Source organism: Sapajus apella, unplaced genomic scaffold, assembly GCF_009761245.1.
Source record: "Sapajus apella isolate SASKATOON/1434 unplaced genomic scaffold, GSC_monkey_1.0 scaffold1, whole genome shotgun sequence".
Classification (NCBI taxonomy): domain Eukaryota; kingdom Metazoa; phylum Chordata; class Mammalia; order Primates; family Cebidae; genus Sapajus; species Sapajus apella.
The window spans coordinates 1,918,775-1,939,036 of record NW_022436941.1 but is presented as its reverse complement, the minus strand read 5'-3'; the positions used below and the strand labels follow the sequence as shown (position 1 = coordinate 1,939,036).

The 20,262-nt window shown below is 37.5% G+C and overlaps 1 protein-coding gene and 1 long non-coding RNA gene across 12 annotated transcripts in view; both read left to right on the top strand.

The window, feature by feature from the left end:
• The window catches only part of NR3C1 (nuclear receptor subfamily 3 group C member 1), a 479,527-nt gene that overhangs the window by 421,984 nt on the left and 37,281 nt on the right, over positions 1 to 20,262 (top strand). The gene's annotated exons all lie outside the window — the stretch shown is intronic.
• On the top strand, positions 10,461 to 18,980 carry LOC116526465. The gene is made up of 2 exons (XR_004258174.1): positions 10,461 to 11,774; positions 13,918 to 18,980. It is a non-coding gene; the product is annotated as an uncharacterized LOC116526465 (long non-coding RNA).

Here is a 20,262-nt window from a genome sequence, read left to right as displayed (position 1 = left end):
CTTCCAACAGGTGTGGCTAAAGGAAGTATGTGAACAACAGCCAGGTCTCTGAACATCACAGATTATACCATCATATTTGAAATATTTTAAATTTTGATTTAAAATGAGAGCTTTATAGATATTTCCTCAATGGACTGTTTCAGTACTTAACAGCCAAAACATTCTTAATTATGAAGAGAAGACAAACACCCCAACAGAGAAATAGGCAATTTTTATCAATTGCCAGTTCAACAGATTTGTTTTCTGTTAGAAGTGAATATGGAAAATGTATGTGCCCATGTTTTGCCTACTTTCCTGGAGCAGGTGAGGAGAGGCAGCTTGACAATACATGTGATAAACTCTAAAGTCCTCAATCGGCTTTCCATTCCCTTCTAGGGATTTAAGTTAAGGAAATAATCAGACGTTTGCAAAAGTATATACAATGGCATTCGTAATAGTGAAAAACCAAAGAATGACCAATAATGGGAGAATGGAAGTTACAGCGGATTATTTTGCAACTATTAAAGAATGATGTAAAATATCTGTTGACATAAGAGTTTTATCAAAATGTGAAGTATACAGATGAATAGTACCTCATATAAAAAGCAACATGCGAAGTAGCCATTTAATAGTATTATCCCCAAAATAAATATATGCAAATTTTTTAAGATAAAGGCTATATATGGAAGTGTTTGCTGGTTTTCTGTCAAAAGAATGATGGCTTTATTTTCTAATTTAAACTTTTTGCTGCTTTCTAAATTTTCTTAATAGTTGTAGTTTTTATAATGTAAAAGTGTCTTCCAAGTTAGCTTCATTTGACAAATTACATTTTTATTCTATCTAGTTGTATATTTCTAAATGAATTTACGGCAGTAATCTTAGAGCAGATGAATTTACAGCAATAATCTTAGAGTATTATGAATTAGATATAAAGACATGAACTAGAAAAAAATAGTTTGGGCTTCATGATTACAGTTTTCTTCAGTATGAGGATCATAGCTGTATTGAGTTTATTCAGTTTTCCTTTCCTACATGAATGAAAAATGGGGCCAGCCTACAGTTGGAATTGCCTTAGCATGTACCACTGTACTATGTATCATGTGATTTCTTGTTGCTAGCAGGGAGAAATAAATTGCCTCCTATTCAAACCAAGACCCTCTGCCCCACAAATAACATCAACCAGTCATTTCAGCTACTCCCTGCAGTAGCAAGGAGGTGTGAATCCTTCCTGTTCTCTATTGCATATCCTTGTCTAATTCACGATTTCTCATTCTTTTCAGGTTTTGGCTTTAAGCTACATTTCAGAAATCATAACCCTTTGTGGTATTATTTTATTCTTTTTAGCACTGTGAGAAAAACTTTCAAATAGATGCTTCTTGTAGAATATTAATACCCTTTTGCTCTCTTTTAGGAGGCAGGGGCAGGGACAGATTTCTTCCTCAGGCTAACTAGGAAAATTTACTGTTTCCAATGTAATTTAAAAGGTCTCCCACTTTCTATTGCTCTCTGTACTCTCAACTTAATTTTAAGTTCCAGGGTACATGTGCAGGATGTGCAGGTTACATAGGTAAACATGTGCCATGGTGGTTTGCTCTACCTATCAACCCATCAGATATTAAGCCCAGCATGCATTAGCTATTTTTCCTAATGCTGTCCCTCCCCCACCTAGCCTCCCAACAGGCCCTGGTTATACTCTGAATCCTTATAGCTCAGATGTTATGATGCAGGTCTGTAGTTCTTGCAGAAAGTTATGGATTAACAAAAAAAAAAAAAAAAAAAAGAACACTCAAAGTGCCCAAACCTCCTTAAAATAATCCTGGTTACAGCTAAACTCATGCACTGACTGTCTGCTTAACATGTAGCAGTCTGTGTTGTGATATATTGTTTTAATGTTCTGAATGCTTGTCAGCTTTCTGTATTAAAGATATGAATCATTTATCAGCAGTTAAACATTTAGTATAAGGTTGTCAGCTATTTATACTACAAATTGACTTGTCCTTAAAATATCAATTTTGTGACTCATGTTTTGGCAGATAGATGTTTTGTGTTCTAATTTTAAACTATGGATAAAAGTTTTGTCACAATATTGTTTTATTGGTTCCTTTTCTCCCCTACCCACTCCCCAAAAAGCCCTGCAATTCTTATTTGTTAAACTTTAATTTTAGGTTCAGGGGTATATGTGTAGGTTTGTTATATAGGCAAATTTTGTGTCACAGAAGTTTGGTGTACAGATGATTTAATCACCCAGGTAATAAACATAGTACCTGATGGATTGTTCCTCTTCCCACCCTCAAGTAGGCCCCGGTGTCTGCCATTCTGTTTTTTGTGTCCATGTGTACTCAATGTTTAGCTCCTACTTACAAGTGAGAAGAACATGCTCACTTACAATTATTTGGTTTTCTATTCCTGGGTTAGTTTGCTTAGGATAATGGCCACAGCTCCATCCATGTTGCTCCAAAAGACATGGTCTCATTCATTTTATGGCTGTATAGTATTCCATGGTGTATATGCACCACATTTTCTTTATCCAGTCTTCTGTTGATGGGCTTTTAGGTTGATTCCATGTCTTTACTGTTGTGAGTAGTGCTGCAATGAACATACACATGCATGTGTCTTTATGGTAGAATTATTTATATTCCTCTGGGTATATAACCAGTGATGGGATTGCAGCGTCGAATGGTAGTTCTATTTTAAGTTCTTTGAGAAATCATCAAACTGCTTTCCACAATGGCTGGATGAATTTATACTCCCACCAGGAGCGTATAAGAGTTTCCTTTTCTCTGCAACCTTGCCAAGATCTATTATTTTCTGACTTTTTAATAATAGGTGTTCTGACTGGTGTGAGATGGTATCTCATTGTGGTTTTGATTTGCATTTCTCTAATGATCTAGTGATGTGGAATATTTTCCAAATGCTTGTTGGCCACATGTATGTCTTTTGAAAAGTGTTCATGTCCTTTGCCCACTTTTTAATGGGGTTGTCTTTTGCTTATTAAGTTCCTAGATTCTGGATATTAGACCTTTGTCAGATGCATAGTTTGCAAGTATTTTCTCTCATTCCATAGGTTGTCTGTTTACTCTGTTCCTAATTTCTTTTGCTGTGCAGGAGCTCTTTAGTTTAATTAGGTCCCATTTGTCCATTTTTGTGTTTGTTGCAGTTGCTTTTGGTGTCTTTGTCAAAATATTTGCCAGGACCTAGGTTATCTTCTAGGGTTTTTATGGTTTTAGCTTTTGCATTGAAGTCTTTAATGCATCTTGAGTTGGTTTTTTTATATGATGTAAGAAAAGGTTTCAGTTTGAATCTTCTGCATATGGCTAGCCAGTTATCCCAGCACCATTTATTGAATAGGTGTCCTTTCCCCATTGCTTGTTTTTGTTGACTTTGGTGAAGATCAGATAGTTGTAGGTGTGTGGTCTTATTTCGGGCCTTTATTCTGTTCCATTGGCCTCTGTGTCTGTTTTGTACCAGTACCATGCTGTTTTGGTTACTGTAGCATTATAGTATGGTTTGAAGTACGGTAATATGGTCCCTCCAGCTTTGTTTTTGGCTTGGGATTGGTTTGGCTATTTGGGCCTTTTTTTGCTTCTATATGAATTTTAAAATAGTTTTTTCTAATTCTGTGAATAATGTCATTGGTATTTTGAGAGGAATAGCATTGAACTCGCTGATTGCTTTAGGCAGTATGACCATTTTAACAATATTGATTCTTTCTATCCCGTGCAATTCTTTATTGTTGTATTTAACTGTTTTTAGTTGTAAAGTTTTTTAAGGGATGATTTTGTTGAAAGTAACAACTCTAAAATTATGTTGGTAATTACATTTTTAAGTAAAGACTTATTTACAGAGATTCCATTTCTCTTAGACTTCGAAACTGTTAACAGGAGTGTCCAATCTGCAGTGGTACTCAGGAGTTTCTGTTTCCTGCATTCAGACCTGTTTATATGAAAACACAGTTTTAAAAATGCTTTCTTATAGCTGACATTCACATTCTTATTCTTTTTTATTCTTTTCAAAAGGGATTTAGTTTAGTTAAAAATAATTTTTGCAGCACTTTTATGAAGATACAAACTTTGACAGAACCTTTAAAACATGTTTGAGAGAATATAGTATTGACTTTACTTGTAAATCTAAAAATTATTTTAGAAAAAAAGGAAAAGATTGTTTATTATTTTGATTATAAATGCTTGTCAGATTTAAAGCTTCCACATTGCACATCTCCCACTGCAACAGTAACTACCATTCTTTCTCAAAAAAGTGCCATGTGTGCCCTTGAAATATTTACATTCTGAAGAATATTCCTAAAATTTTAAAACAAAAATTACATCATCACTTGCTTTAAATGTTTCTTTTCTATTTAACATATGGTTTATAAAATGTTAGCAGATAGCATTTTAGAAGAAACAGGTTACTTTTCTAATGAATGTTCTAAAACGAACCACAGTAATCTATACTTACTTAAACTATGAAGAACAACCAAAACCAAAACTTGTTTTCTATTGGTAAATTTACCGAAGTGAAACTACACAATAGTTTACATTGCATATCACTCTGTTGTTGTGAATTGATAAATGTATATGTAGACAAATATATGTAAATCAGAGTACATACACATCATATACAATGCCACAATACATTTTTCAGTATGTTTTGACTGATATTTAATTATATAATTTACCCAAGAGGATCTCCCCAGAATGTAGGAAAGTACTGAATGTTAGAACAATTCACACATGAAAAAAAAAAAAATGTAGTCAGCCCTTTTATCTGTATCTGGAGAATACAGGGTAAAGGAATAATAAATGAGTATTGGTTTAAAAAAAAAGGTGTTAATTTCTTACCTACGATACCTTTTACTTTGGGTATCATTTGACCTTTATTTCTGTTAAATAGAGGAGTTCTAACATCCTGTTAGATGTTCTAATTTAATCTATCTTAATATGCGATACAGTTTGAAAACCAAGCTTTTACTATTGGCATGCTAAAAAATAAAGCAGCAGTAGACTTGGAATCTTTAACACAAATTTAAATTTTGCCTCTTAATAAATGTCTAATATAGTGTCCTGGGACTAGTTCTCTAACATCTGAGTCCTAGGTTCTGCATCTGTCAAATGGGATTAGAGATACCTACTTTCAGGATATGATATGGTTTGGCTCTGTCTCCACACCCAAATCTTATCTTGAATTGTAATCCCCACATGTCGAAGGAGGGACCTGGTGTGAAGTGTTTGGATCAAGGAGGTGGTTTCCTCCATGCTGGTCTCGTGATAGGGAGATCTCAGAAGATCTCATGATTTAAATATGGTAGTTTCACCTGTGCTTTCTCTCTCTCCTGCTGCCATGTAAGACTTGCATTGCTTCCTCTTTGCCTTCCACCATGATTGTATGTTTCTTGAGGCCTCCCCAGCCATGCGGAACTGTGAGTAATTTAAACTTCCTTTATAAATTGCCCAGTCTCGGATATTCTTTATGGCGGTATAAAATACAGAGTTGCAAATATACTAATACAGACAGTCAGGTACTTCTATAAAGATAACCTGAAACTGTGGAAGCAAATTTGGAACTGGGTAACATGCAGTGGTTGGAACAATTTGGAGGGCTCAGAAGAAAACTCAAAGATGTAGGAAAGTTTGGAACCTCCTAGAGACTTGTGAATAGTTTTGACCAAAATGCTGATCATCATGTGGACAATGATGACCAGGATGAAATTGTCTCAGTTAAAGATGAGGAACTTGGGAACTGGAGCAAGGGTGATTTTTGCTATGCTTTAGCAAAAAGACAGGTAGCATTTTGCCCTTGCCCTAGAGATCTGAGGAACCCTGAACTTGAGAGAGATGATTTGAGATATCAGGCAGAAGAAATTTCTAAGCAGCAGGGCATCCTAGAGGTGACCTAGCTGATTCTGAAAGTGTTCAGTCATATGCATTCACAAAGATAGGTTTGAAATTGTAACTTTTGTTTAAAAGTGATGCAGCACATAAAGGTTTGGAAAATTTGCAGCCTGACCATGCGATAAAAAAGAAAACCCCATTTTCTGGGGAAGAATCCAAGCCAGCTGCAGAAATTTACATAAGTAACAAGGAGCTGAATGCTAATAGCCAAGACAATGGGGAAAATGTCTCCAGTTCATGTCAGAAATCTTCAGGGCAGCCCCATCCCATCACAGGCCCAAGATGTAGGAAGGAAAAATGGTTTCCTGGGCAGGGCACCCACAGCCTCAGGACATGGTGCCCTGCATCCCTGCCACTCCAAGTCCAGCTGTGGCTAAAAGGGACCAACTTACAGCTCATGCCATTGCTTCAGTGGGTGCAGGCCCCAAGCTTTGACAGCTTCCATGTGGTATTGGGCCTGCAGGTGCACAGAAGACAAGAGTTGAGGTTTGGGAACCTGTGCCTATATTTCAGAGGATGTATGGAAACGTGTAGATGTCCAGGCAGAAGTCTGCTGCAGAGGTGGGCCCTCATGGAGAACCTCTGCTAGGGCAGTGCAGAAGGGAAATGTGGGGTTGGATCCCCCACACAGAGTCCCCACTGGGGCGCTGCCTAGTGGAGCTGTGAGAAGAGGGCCACCATCCTCCAGACCCCAGAAAAGTAGATTGACTGACAGTCTGCAACATGAGCCTGGAAAAGCCATAGACACTCAATGCCAGCCTGTGAAAGCAACCACAGGGGATCCTGCTGAGCCACAGGGTGGAGCTCCCTAAGGGCATGAAAGCCCACCCCTTGCATTAGTGTGCCCTGAATGTGAGACATGGAGTCAAAGGAGATTTTGGAGCTTTTTGATTTAATGGCTGTCAAGCCAGGTTTCAGATTTGCATTGGGCCTGTGGCCCTTGTTTTGGCCAGTGTCTCCCATTTGGATCAGGAATATTTACCCAATGCCTCTACCCTCAATTTATATCAGAATTAAGAAAGTTGCTTTTGATTTTACAGGCTCATAGGTGGAAGGGACTTGCCTTGTCTCAAATGAGACTTTGGTCTTGAACTTTTGAGTTAATGCTAGAATGAGTGAAGACTTTAGGGGACTGTTGTGAAGGCATAACTGGTTTCGAAATGTTAAATGACATGGGATTTGAGAGGGGCCAGTTGCAAAATGATATTGTTTGGCTCTGTGTCCCCACCTAACTCTAATGTTGAATTGTAACCCCCTTGTTTTGGGGGGAGGGACCTGGTGGGTGGCAATTGGATCATGGGGCAGTTTTTTCCATGCTGTTCTTGTGATAGTGAGGGAGTTCTCAGGTGAGCTGTTGGTTTAAATGTGGCAGTTTCCCCTGTGCTCGCTCGCTCTCTCTCCTGCCAGCATGTAAGACATTTCTTGCTTCCCCTTCCCCTTCCCCCATATTGTAAGTTTCTTGAGGCCTCCTCAGCCATGCAGAACTGTGGCCCAGTTAAAGGTCCTTTCTTTATAAATTACCCAGTCTCAGGTAGTATCTTTATAGCAGTGTCAGAACAGACTAATACAGGATGGTAATGAAGATTACAGAATTTGTAGATCAAAAAGTACTAGTAAATAGCAGCTATTATTATGTAGTCAAATTAAATATATACATTGTGGTACTTAAGTGCCCTTTAAATTGAATAACTAGAAATTTGTTGGCTTTCTCAATCTGCTCATATCAGATGACATGTTAATTTATGCCTATACTTTTTTCTAGTTAATAGATATAAATCTATTCACACAACTTATATTTACAAAACTGGTAATGCGGCTAGACATCTCCTTTCTAGTTAAGGCTGTATAATATTAACTACATTTTACTTAACTGTGGTTTGGGAAATGCTTTTCATATCATCTTGGATGATCAGCTTGATACTTTAGTGGAACAGTATACTTAAGAAAAAATGAACTCATTCCCCAAAATTCTAGGGTCGAAAACATTAGTCAAACATATAATGTTGTGTTTTAGAGTTCCTCTGAGGGCAAAAATAGTGGTATGAATATACGAAACACTCCTATTTATACTTTTATATTTTTGAAATGCAGTCTTCATGTTAATTTAGCATTTTAATGACCAGCATGACATTATCTTAATTTGGAATGCCAATATGCTCATTTAAGGCTTAAATCAACATAAGTATCTAAAGAAAAAAATGGAAGTGACTGAATGCTTTTGTGTCTCTTAATTATAATTTGTGCTTCATTGTGATACAAAGGATAGAAGAGGCAAAACATAAATTAACTTTGATGTTTAACCTTACCTTAAGACTGTCTGTTAGGTGACCCATATCATCTTTAAAAACTCTGTTAAGCTTATTGGATGTTACTGTGCAGGCCCCTTCCAGGCAGTAGTCACAGTCTGTGAGGTACATGGATTTTGGAATTAGGCAGAGCTGAATTCGGATCCAGATTGTGTCTTACAATGTAACATTGGGCAAATAAAAGGCCTAATTTTTGTATTCTTATCTGTAAGATGAACTCAGTGAAAATTACTTGAGATAATTTATTTATGTAATATACCTAGCCATGCAGCTTGAGACACAGAATTCCAAGTCAGTAGTTTCCAATATGAATATTATTGTGAAAGGGATATTTTGTTTAACCTACTGAAAACTTTTTCAATCTTAAATATGTTATCTAACTGGCTGTATTGCAGATGTCTGCCAATAACTTTTATATAATTGTAAAATCTATTTCTTACCTCCTTGAACTTCTAGGGATAAGCTTACAGATGTTTTCCTTATTTACTAAATATAGCAGCCCCACCCCTTATTCATGGAGGATAGGTTCCCAAACCCCCAGTGCATGCCTGAAACCACAGACCACAGATAACACCAAATCCTACATGTATGTTGTTTTTCCTGTACATACATACCTATGGTTAAAGTCTAATTTATAAATTAAGAACAGTAAAAGATTAACAACTATTAATAAAATAAAACAATTAAAACAGCATGCCAGCATTACTACTCTTGTGCTTTAGGGCCATTATTAAGTAAAATAAGGGTTACTTGAACACAAACACTGTGATACCATGGCAGTCCAACTGGTAACAGATGGTGATGTGGTTTGGCTGTGTCCCCACTGAAATCTAAACTCAAATTGTGTCTCCCAAAATTCCCATGTGTTATGGGAGGGACCCACGGGGAGGTAACTGAATCATGGGGGCTTGTCTTTCCCTTGCTATTCTCATGATAGTAAGTCTCACATGATCTGATGGGTTTATCAGGGGTTTCCAATTTTGCCTCCTCCTCATTTTTCTCTTGCCACCACCATGTAAGAAGTACCTTTCACCTCCCCCCATGATTCTGAGACCTCCCTAGCCATATGGAACTCTAAGTGCATATAAACCTCTTTTTCTTCCCTGTTTTGGGTATGTCTTTATCAGCAGTTTGAAAATGGACTAATATAGTAAATTGGTACCAGTAGAGTGGGGTGTTGTTGAAAAGATACCCAAAAATGTGGAAGTGACATTAGAACTGGGTATCAGGCAGAGGTTGGAACACTGTGGAGGGCTCAGAAGATGACAGGAAAATATGGGAAAGTTAGGAACTTCCTAGAGACATGCTGAATGGCTTTGACCAAAATGCTGATACTGATGTGAACAATAAGCTCCAGGCTGAGGTGGTTTCAGATAAAGATTAGGAACTTGTTGGGAACTGGAGCAAAGGTTACTATTGTTATGTTTTAGCAAAAACACTGGTAGCATATTTCCCCTGCTCTAGAGATTTGTAGAACTTTGAATTTGAGAGAGATGATTTTTAGGGTATCTGGTGGAAGAAACTTCTAAGCAGCAATGCATTCAAAATGGGACTTCGGTGCTGTTAAAAGCATTCTGTTTTAAAAGAGAAACAGAGCATAAAACTTCAGAAAGTTTGCAGCCTGACAATGCATTTGAAAAGAGAAACCCATTTTTTTTTTTTTAGAAGAAATCAAGCTGGCTGCAGCAATTTGCATAAGTAGCAAGGAGCCTAATGTTAATCCCCAAGACCCTGGGGAAAATGTCTCTAGGCCATGTCAGAGACCTTCACGGCAGCCCCTCCCATCAGAGGCCCAGGAGGAAAAAGTAAATGTGGACCAGGCCCAGGGTCCTCATGATGTATGCAGCCTAGGGACTTGGTCCCTGTATCCCAGCTGCTCCAGCTGTGGCTGAAAGGAGCCAAAGTGGAGCTTAGGCAATGGCTTCAGAGGGTGGAAGTCCCAAGCCTTGGCAGTTTCTACATGGCGTTGAGCCTGTGGGTGCACAGAAGTCAAGAACTGAGGTTTAGGAACCTCTGCCTAGATTTTAGAAGATGTATGGAAACGCCTGGATGCTCAGGCAAAAGTTTGCTGTAGGGGTGGGGCCCTCACGGAGAACCTCTGCTAGGGCAGTGTGGAAGGGAAATGTGGGATTGGAGCCCCCACACAGAGTCCCTACTGGGGCACTGTAGTGGAGCTGTGGGAAGAGGGCCACCATCCTCTAGACCCCAGAATGGTAGATCCACTAATAGCTTGCACCACACACCTGGAAAAGCCACAGACACTCAACGCCAGCCCGTAAAAGCAGCTGGGAGGTAGGCTGTACCCTGCAAAGTCACATGGGTGGAGCTGCCCAAGACCATGGGAACCCACCTCTTGCATCAGCATAACCTGGATGTGAGACCAGGAGTCAAAGCAGATCATTTTGGATCATTTAAAATTTGAGAACCCCTCTGGATTTCAGACTTGCACGGGCCCTGTAACCCCTTCGTTTTGGCCAATTTCTCCCATTTGGAAGGACTGTGTTTACACAATACCTGTACCCGCCATTGGATCTAAGAAGTAACTAGCTTGCTTTTGATTTTACAGGCTCATAGGCAGAAGGGACTTGCCTTGTCTCAGATGAGACTTTGGACTGTGGGACCTTTGGATTAATGCTGAAATAATTTAAGACTTTGGGGACTGTTGGGAAGGCATGATTGGTTTTGAAATGTGAGGACATGAGATTTGGAGGGGCCGGGGCAGAATGATATGGGTTGGCTGTGTCCCCACCCAAATTTCAACTTGAATTGTATGTCCCAGCATTCCCATGTGTTGTTAAAGGGACCCAGGAACGGGGAGATTGTGGGTAACTGAAACATGGGGCCAGTCCTTCCTGTGCTATTCTCATGATAGTGAATAAGATTCATGAGATCTGATGGGTTTATCAGGGGTTTCTGCTTTTGCTTCTTTCTCATTTTTATCTTGCCACCACCATGTAAGAAGTACCTTTTGTCTTCCACCATGATTCTGAGGCCTCCCTAGCCATGTGGAACTGTAAGTCCAATTAAACCTCTTTTTCTTCCCAGTTTTGGGTATGTTTTTATCAGCAGCATGAAAATCAACTAATACAGATGGCTAGTAAGGGACTAACCGGCAGGGAGTGTCTCCAGTGTGGATATGGTGGACAAAGGGACGATTCACATTCCAGGGCATAAGATTTCATTGCTCAGAATCGCACACAATTGAAAACTTACTGTTTATTTCTGGAATTTTCCATTTAATGTTTTCAAACTGTGGTTGACTGCAGGTAACTGAAACTGTCAAAAGGGAAACCACAGATAAGTGGGGAGTCCTGTACCTAAAATTATTCTTTTAAGTTATTCAGTGAATATGTAGGAACCTGAGTGTGACGCGAAAGCAGCAGCATGAAAACCTGAGGGAAATTTAGATAGCAAAAGAAACTCATTTACTATACTGGCATGACAGAGGAACCAAGAAGTTATCATGTTATTTTGAGAATCTAAGAATTAAAGAATTAAACCTTTGAGGGAAGGAAGGGGGAGTGTGGCTTTTAATCAGGTTGACATTGGCTCTGGGGGTTATTTTTCCTTCCTTTATATTAATATGAATATAGACACAACTGTTCTGCATTTCCATTTGTTCTTATAACTGTCTTTGTAGGACTTAGGAACTGCTAATTATGCACTATGCGATTTACATTAGTTTGTGGAACATTTGAAAATTTGGTCAAATGACACAGATGGTCACACAGTTATAAGACAAATGTTTTTTTACCTATTTGACGTGGTCTGGCAACGCCTATTTGGGCAAAAATCCTCATTTGCAGATCATGATTGGAAGCAGGCACAGAAAAAAATTGCCACCTTTTTTGCATTATGTCACTGAGACATCAAACTTCAGCCTACAAAATAGTGTTATTCCTCAAGTTGAAGACCTGGATATACCCCAACTTCTCAGATCTGACACTTTATCATAGTGGAGAAGGCAGAAGATTGCTTAAGAACACTGATTTTGGTATCCGAAAGACCTGGGTTTGAATCCTGACTTTCTAGTTACTTAAGTCATTTTAGGCAACTCACCTTCCCTAATCTTGTTGCCTCATCTGTAAATGCTGAAAATAGTACCTACCTTATAGGTCCATGGAGAGGATATTATATATATATATATATATATATATATATATATATATATATATATAAATGGGATAATGTATACAAAGAAAGAGCTTGCATAACAGTGCCTAGTAATGGTGATACCTGTATTCTGAGTATAATCTCATAAATATTTACCATGTTAGCTACCTCAGAGTTCTTTTGCAAAGCAGATGAAGATATAAAGTATAAATAAGCAAAATAAGCGAACATGTACTGAACTTTGTACAAGATGCTGCTGATATGGAGAGAACCAAGACATGGGCCCTGCCTAAAAGAAATTATTTTTAGAAACGGGATACATATACATCAAAAGGTAACATGGGAGCATCTGTGCAAACTGCTACTTGGCAGTGTTTTAGGAAGTCTAGAAGCTGTCATGGATCAGAAATACCATGATGGACACTTCAGGCAGGGAAAACAGATCTTAGCAAAAGCTACTCCTGTCATAGATACTTGATAAATATTTGTAGAATACAGGATACCCGTAGTGATAAAGAAACTGCTGGATTATGTAGGGGAGTGAGAAGAAGACATATGACTGGAAAAATTAAATTAAAAAAAAAATTTTGGACCATATTGAACTTGTACTGTAGACAGTGGAGGAGCCCTTCCAATTTTTAACCATGTTGAGAAAATAATTTTAGCAGTGTGGTGGGGGACAGAATGGAAAGAGAAGCCAGTGCCAGGAGGACTACTTAGTATCAACCATGGCAGTGGTTAGAGCAAGAGGTGAGGGAAGGCATGCATTAAGATGGCAGCAGGCAGAATGGACAGGAAGGAAAATGTCCTGACATAGCGTTACAGGGAGTAATAAATAGGATGTAGAAGAAGGATTAGAATTGGCAAAATCTCTGCATGTAAGTCTGGGTTACTAAGCATAGTGAGAGAAATTCAAATCTCTCTTAAGGAATTGCATAAAATAGAAATAAGTTATCTCGTTGTACTTGAGGTGAAAACAAATGACATTTCAAAAGCTGCTCAAGATAGCTTGTTGGAAAAGGCAATAACTGTACCATTGTCTCCAACATGTTCTTGCCTTCGTTGAAGATGTCATGTTCATGATTCTGAATGTCTAAACCATCTATTATCCTTCTATCCTCTTATGTGTGAAGAACCATAAGGTGAGAACAAAATCCGGTCTTCATTCTAGAAATAACCATGTGATAAAAAAGTTTTCAGGCTTTGCTCTTACCATACTTGTTTTTGGTATTCTGTTTACCATTCAGTGTACTATCATTGTTTTTCCTTAAAACTCTCATCCCCCAATGCAAGCCTGAGCAAACAGGACTGAGGGCATATAGCCTGAGAAGGGAGTGCTTGGGGTCTCAAGACTTAATCTGTTTTTCTCCATGTTTGACACTTGGTTTGAAGAGTGAAAATGGATATAGCTGTTAGGAACTAAATTACCCAAACACAATGACCAAACTGAGGATTAATTCTTCCAATGAGAAACAGATTAGACTTTAAGTAGCATAGATAACATTATCATATTCTCTATACAAATAAATGCACAGGACCTAAGAAACCCTTTGTATTTTCCTCTCCACTTCTCCATCCCCAAACCCACCTTGCAAGATATGGCTAGCTTATTTGGAGTTAATTAAATCAAGGTCTTCATTTTTACAAACAAGGAAACCAAGCCCAGAGATACTGAGTAGTAGGCCACTGGCGTCTCAGAGGTCTGAAAAATCCTTTACTGAAAATTCTCTTGATCTGTTAATGTGTAGGCTTTATTGCTGTAACCCTCTCCCTAAGTTGAGTGAATATAAATGATGCAGTTTGGATGAACTATCTTAATATGAACCTAAAGTTGAAACAATACAAACCTCTCTCAATAAATGCAAAGCAAAGGGAATAATCAGTCTTTCTTTGGCTTGCTAAATAAGATAAAATGTGTTCTGCTAAAATCATTTAACAGCAATATTGTGAAAGGCTTCCCCTAAAGCATTTTTCTATTTGATTTGAAAACTATTCCATAGCTTATTATCAAACAAATCAGTAATCCTTTAGCTAATGCAGAGATAAATGGGCAATCAGAAAATATAATCACCTGGTGTGTGCAGCTGAGTATTGACATTTTTCCTAATGAACAAAGATAAGAAAAGTGCAGGTGACTTTAATGTGTAAAAACTACCTTTTAGTGCTAGTGCTAGAGGGAAAAAAGAAATGTCTGGCTCAAGCCAATGCTGTACTTGATAATTAAACCTGTATAGTCCATGGCTTGGCTTCAGCTCTGTTTTGAATCTCCTTTTGGACTTGTCTTGAATGGACTGTTTAGGGCTGCCTCAATAATGCAGTTGTTGCATTTTTAAGGATAGTTTAAAAGATTTTCGAATGTTTCTGGTCCTTCTTTTTTTCTTTTCCACTTTATGTTGCTTAAAACTTTATGGCAGGTTTTCTGAACCTCAGCATTATTGACATTTGAAGCTGGATACTTCTTTGTGGTGGGGGCTGCCCTGCGCCTTGCAGGATGGTTAGCAGCATCCCTCACCTCCTCTCACTAGATGCCGATAGCATTTCCCCAGCCGTGATAACCAAAAATGTTTCCAGACATTGTCAAATGTCTCCAATAGGGAGCAATTTTGCTCCCTGTTGAGAACTACTGTGCTACAGTATTTGGACAAAAACTGACAAGCAAATGAGCATATACCCATTCTATCTGTAGTTGTAAAGAATAACTCCAGTTTTTACAGCTGTATTTCTGGAAATTTTTCCCATATTAATATTTGCTTTCTGAGGAGATAATATCTTTGTTTTTTCTCCCAAATAAATTTCTTGCATTACACTGAAAAACTGCTGATTAATTCACTTAAATTGAAGACTAAGCCAATCATATCATTCGGGTAATAGTTTATTAACTCTGTCCCTTTCTCTGTCAGATACAGCCTCTAATTTAGTAAGCAACACTGTATCCTGTTGTCAGGTACATTACCACTGTTGTTAGCAGTAGGGCAATTGAGATTGAGAAAGATTAAAAAGTCACCTAGCTATTACATTGTAGAGTTAGGTTATGATTTGTAACCTATCTGGTTTAAAGTCTTCACCTTACTAGTCTCCATAACAGCAGTTCTTCCAGTGTGGTCCATGGGGCCCTGGGAGTCTCCCCTGAAATGGCAGACTATTTTCACAGTAACACATACTGTATTTGCCATTTCATTGTGTTGACATTTGCACTGATGGTACAAAAACAAAGATGAGCAAAACTGTTGGTATCTTAGTGTATAGTAGTTACTGTATTCACTGCTATGCGCTTACAGTCTTTGAAGAAGCAAAAAAAAAAAATTAATTCTGTTAAATCTCAACCCTTAAATACATGTGGTCTTTCTCACATCACTGTGAGAAAATGGAAGATGCATAATCTACTTATATCACATATAGCATTTGATAGTTATCTCAAAGAAAAGCGTGTATAAGATTAAACTGTGAGTTGAACAATCCACTTTTTTTCATGGAATACCACGAGACATAAACTATAGTTCAGCCTTGGGTATTTGGTGAGGTTTCCCCAAAAATGACTGAAGTAAACTTAGCACTTAAGGAAAACAAAGTACCTGTTGCCAATTGATAAAATATAGGTTTCAAGCAAAAATTAGAATTTTTGAAGACTTGTATCTGCCGCTGTGAGCTTGACAAATGTGACTCTTTTATATTATATAATGAACTATGTCAACATTTGAAAGATCTGCACAACTCAGTGAACCAATATTTTCCAAATGACTAATGCATGATATGACAAAATTATGCATGGGTAAAAGATACATTCAAAGTGAAAGAGAGATTAACAGATTTCAATGTAACAATTAGTCAAAAATTCATTGCTAACAGTCTTGGATTCCACATTGCCACACTAAAACCTTTAAAAAACTAAACTGAAATTTTGGTGTAGTATCAAAAAAGGAAATCTATAATTACCCGAACTTAAGTTTCTGGAGGACCATTAACCTTCTCCAGGCTCAGGGAGAAGGCGATAGCACTTCTCTTTCCCTAAGATCCTCCAGGAAGGAAGAAGGAGTTATAGGGGGAGAAGAAAAGATAATCCTTGGGGGAGGGGTAGAGACCTATTGTGTGATGAAACCAAGTATGTAACAATGGATTATATAACTCTAATATATATAATCCACACAAACCCCTAAAATGGCACAAATAAGGGAATAGAAGTCAAGTCAGCTAGCCACTGTCACACAGCTGTTAGAGCACTGGAGCTAGGATTTGAACCCAGATTTGTCTGTTTGTAAAGCTGATTCTCTCCGTGATAGTACTGAGACACAAGAGGCGGCTTCAAAATATTCTGGTACTCCTTCCTAGACCAGAGTTTCAAGGTTCGCTATCGTTTGTAGCATGATACTGTATCCTCACAGTGCCTGGCTTTCATTCAGGTGCCAGGAAGTGTCTGCCTGAATATGCATCTCAAATTGTGTGATTAACTCATAATCCATCCATGACTGTTTCACCCGTAATCCTCCTTGTATCAGTTGCTTTGCTTGCAAGAAAATTAATTAGAAATATTTGGCTTTATGGATGGTTTTCTCTCTCTGAATTCTAACATAAACTCAGTCTCAGGAATTACTCAGTTTCTACCACATTTGCCATTCTGACTGGGAACCACCAGCCTTCAGGTATTTACCTGGAACAAGGCATTTTGTTCTGAGGGTTCTTCACTTAAAAGCAAGCACCCTAGCATAATGGGACTTCTTAACGTTCTCAGAATGTTTGGCACAGCTGTAAACACACATTGAGCAATCAATAACTATTACAGATAATGATGCCCTTAAGACCAGGACATTGTAGCTTTTCCATTCAAAGGGGGTAAAATATGCACTCTTACTGTGGTATACTTTTGGTTCCTTCGGCCATGTATCCTTAATTAAAGATGTCAATTCCATGTGGTTTTCTCTTGAGTTCTAACCATTTTGTTGTACCCTAGCCCTTGGCAACTGAACGCCATTTAGCATTCATCCATTTTCTCCAATGGCGTTCATTATAGGCTATCTTAGTCCTCTTATTTCTGTGACAAAAATTGATTTTTTCCACTGATGTCTATGGTACATCTGGCAGCTTTCCATGTACTCAATTCTTATCTGATGTAGCCCAGAATGACTGCCTGAAGGGATGCCAAAAGCCTGATTTAGGTTCCAGATTTTTAGCTACTGTACTATCAGTCCATTAGTTCATTTCATTTTTATTTTCCCTTGTCATCTGTAGCATACAGTTGAGTGGCTTAAACATGTTTTTCATATATTCTAAGTTTTAAGAATTTGGGAATACTGTCCTAGGATTTAGATTTAATATTACCTTCCATTTATATAATGCTTCCTCATAAAATCTTCAGTGTTACTGAAAAAGAAAAAGGAACATGTATTGAGTTCCTGCTAGAAGCAGGAACGTGTATTAGATTTTCTGTGTGTTATCTTATTTTCACAACACACATACACAGGTGATATCCTTCCCAGTTTACTGATGAGGAAACTCAGGGGTCAGGGTAGTAGATACCTACCCAAGGTAACAGAAGCTGTGAAGTGGTACAGCTGGAATCTAAAACATGTCAGTTTAACCATAGACAGGCTCCCTTATCATCCATCTGCTACTGCCTGGATGACTGCATCCAGGGGTGATGACTTCATTTTCACAGGGGTATTGAGAGCTAAAACTACAAAGTACCCAAAGTATTATTTAAAATATTAATACATAGTATATATGCATACGTGTGTGTACATAATTCGTTGGGGAAATATTACAGAATACTTTTCTAACCTTTAAACCATGTACTCATTTTCTGTAAACTAATATACAAACAATTGGTTGGTCCCTAAAAATAGATATCAGGTGACAGAGACTGGCTAAGCAGGGAATAGGAGCATCTTCAGAATAGAAGCCAGGGAACATTTTACTTCCCCAACACATTGTTGCACCGTTCACTGTTCCAGGACCTTCCTACATTGCTGTAAAACTCTGGCCCAGAGCAGCTCCTCTACATTAGTCACAAGTTTCCACTGATCAGGAGTGGCATGTGCCAGACCTACAGCAGAGTCATTTCAGGTTATTGTCTTCTGTTACAGGCTTTCAATATGTAGTAAGTCCACTCACCCAAATCTAGCAGGGAATCAGTGCCTTGTAACACGGAAGCATCTAGAAATTCTTCTTAATACTGTTCAGAGGACAATGTTGAAACCCTAGGCCTTTTCCCAGAATTAGGGTGGTGGGAATGCTGTCCTGTTGACTAAGCCTGTTAGGTAAACAGACAGTTGGCAAGGTTCAGGAAGCTTCATTTGAGGATAGAATTTAGGGGGAGCTTTTGGATTTACTGGCTTAATTAGTTAAGGTAACATTTGTAAAAGAAAGTGTCATTCTACAGTTATTACCTTTTAACTTTTATTCCTAAACAGAAGAACAGCAACAAAATGTTACTTAATAAATACAATTTCTAACCAGATTGATAACTAGAAAAAATTTTAAGTTATTTTGCTCTGTGAATTAGTTTAAACATATTTGTAATTGAAATTTACTACTATTATTGGCTGAAATAAATAAAAGCATGAGATAATAAAGGTTGACAAAGAGACAACTAACATCCAATTTAAGTTTATTTCTAAGTGCCATCTTTTTTAGAGAAAAGTTAAATTCAGAAAAGTTTAGAGGAGTACTGTTATGTTTCTGAACTTGTATAGGTGATAAACAAAACAGACTTTAGTATGAAAGAATTCCAGAATCAACAGGTTGCCAGCATCCATGTTTTTGAAGATTTGCTTAAGAACAAGACTAAAAATGGAATGGGCAGTCTCTAATTATCAGTCTCTAATTATAAGCAGAAGGCTAGAAAATCATTTTGGCTGCATAATACAGTTTTGGTTCTAAAGTCAGCACATAAGAGGAAAATTCCTTAGGAGGATACGACGTTGAAAATCATTGTGTCATTTAATGTGAAATGCAATAATTAATTTTTCCTCCTGTAATAAAAAGATCAGTTTCACTGGTTTATAAAAATACATCTTTATCAGCAAATGTGGCAAAATGTTAAGAATTGGTGAATATTGGTAAAAAATATATATCCATTGTACAATTCTTTCAACTTTTGAGATTAAAAATTTTTTAAACAACAAATTATCTTTTAAACACCTAGTGATCACTAGACCTGCACTCTTTGTGGTGAGAAAATGAAATATGTTAGAGACCTAGTAAGAGAAGCAGATTCACATTTCTGTCTTTTTCTTCAGGCCAAATAGTCTTAGATTGGATTGTACAGAATGGTACTCACTGTTGAAAGCCTAGTGCTTTGTCCAGTCTTACTGCAAGCCAGACAGGAAGGTTATAGAAAATAATGTTTCTGAATCGGTATTTTCTGAGTCATATGAAATTGTAGTTTCAGCCAAGATGACATTAGGAATGAGAGATATGGGACCAAATTTTAACATTGTAAAAAATATTTCACTCTAATAGGAAACATGGGTAGAATTGTAATGATACTTGATTGAATTTTAAAAGATGCCTGTATAAGATCTTAAAATTAGGAAAAAAAATTATGTCCTAACCAATTAAAGGTGTAGGAGGCATCTTTTTGGGATGATGGAAATATCCTCTCTCCTGATTGTGATAGTAGTTACATGAATATTCATTCACAAAAACCATAAATTACAGACTTAGAAGACAGTAAATGTTATTGTGTGTGACACCTTAATAAAGGTGATTATAAAAATAAATCCTAAGCATCTAAAAAAAAAAAGAAGTGAAGCAAAACCACACCATTCTATTTTGGAGACACTTCAAAAGAAATAGCCTCATTTTTTATTTAAAAGAAGAATATAACATTATTCGAATGTATTTAGATAGGATATTTTAGTGCCTACTACTACTTGAAGCCAGAGTTCACTGTAAGCATTCTGACTATGAAGTGAAAAGCTAACATAACTGTATTTTGATATTCCTTTGACAGTAAAATCATAACACTGTTCTTTTCCTTC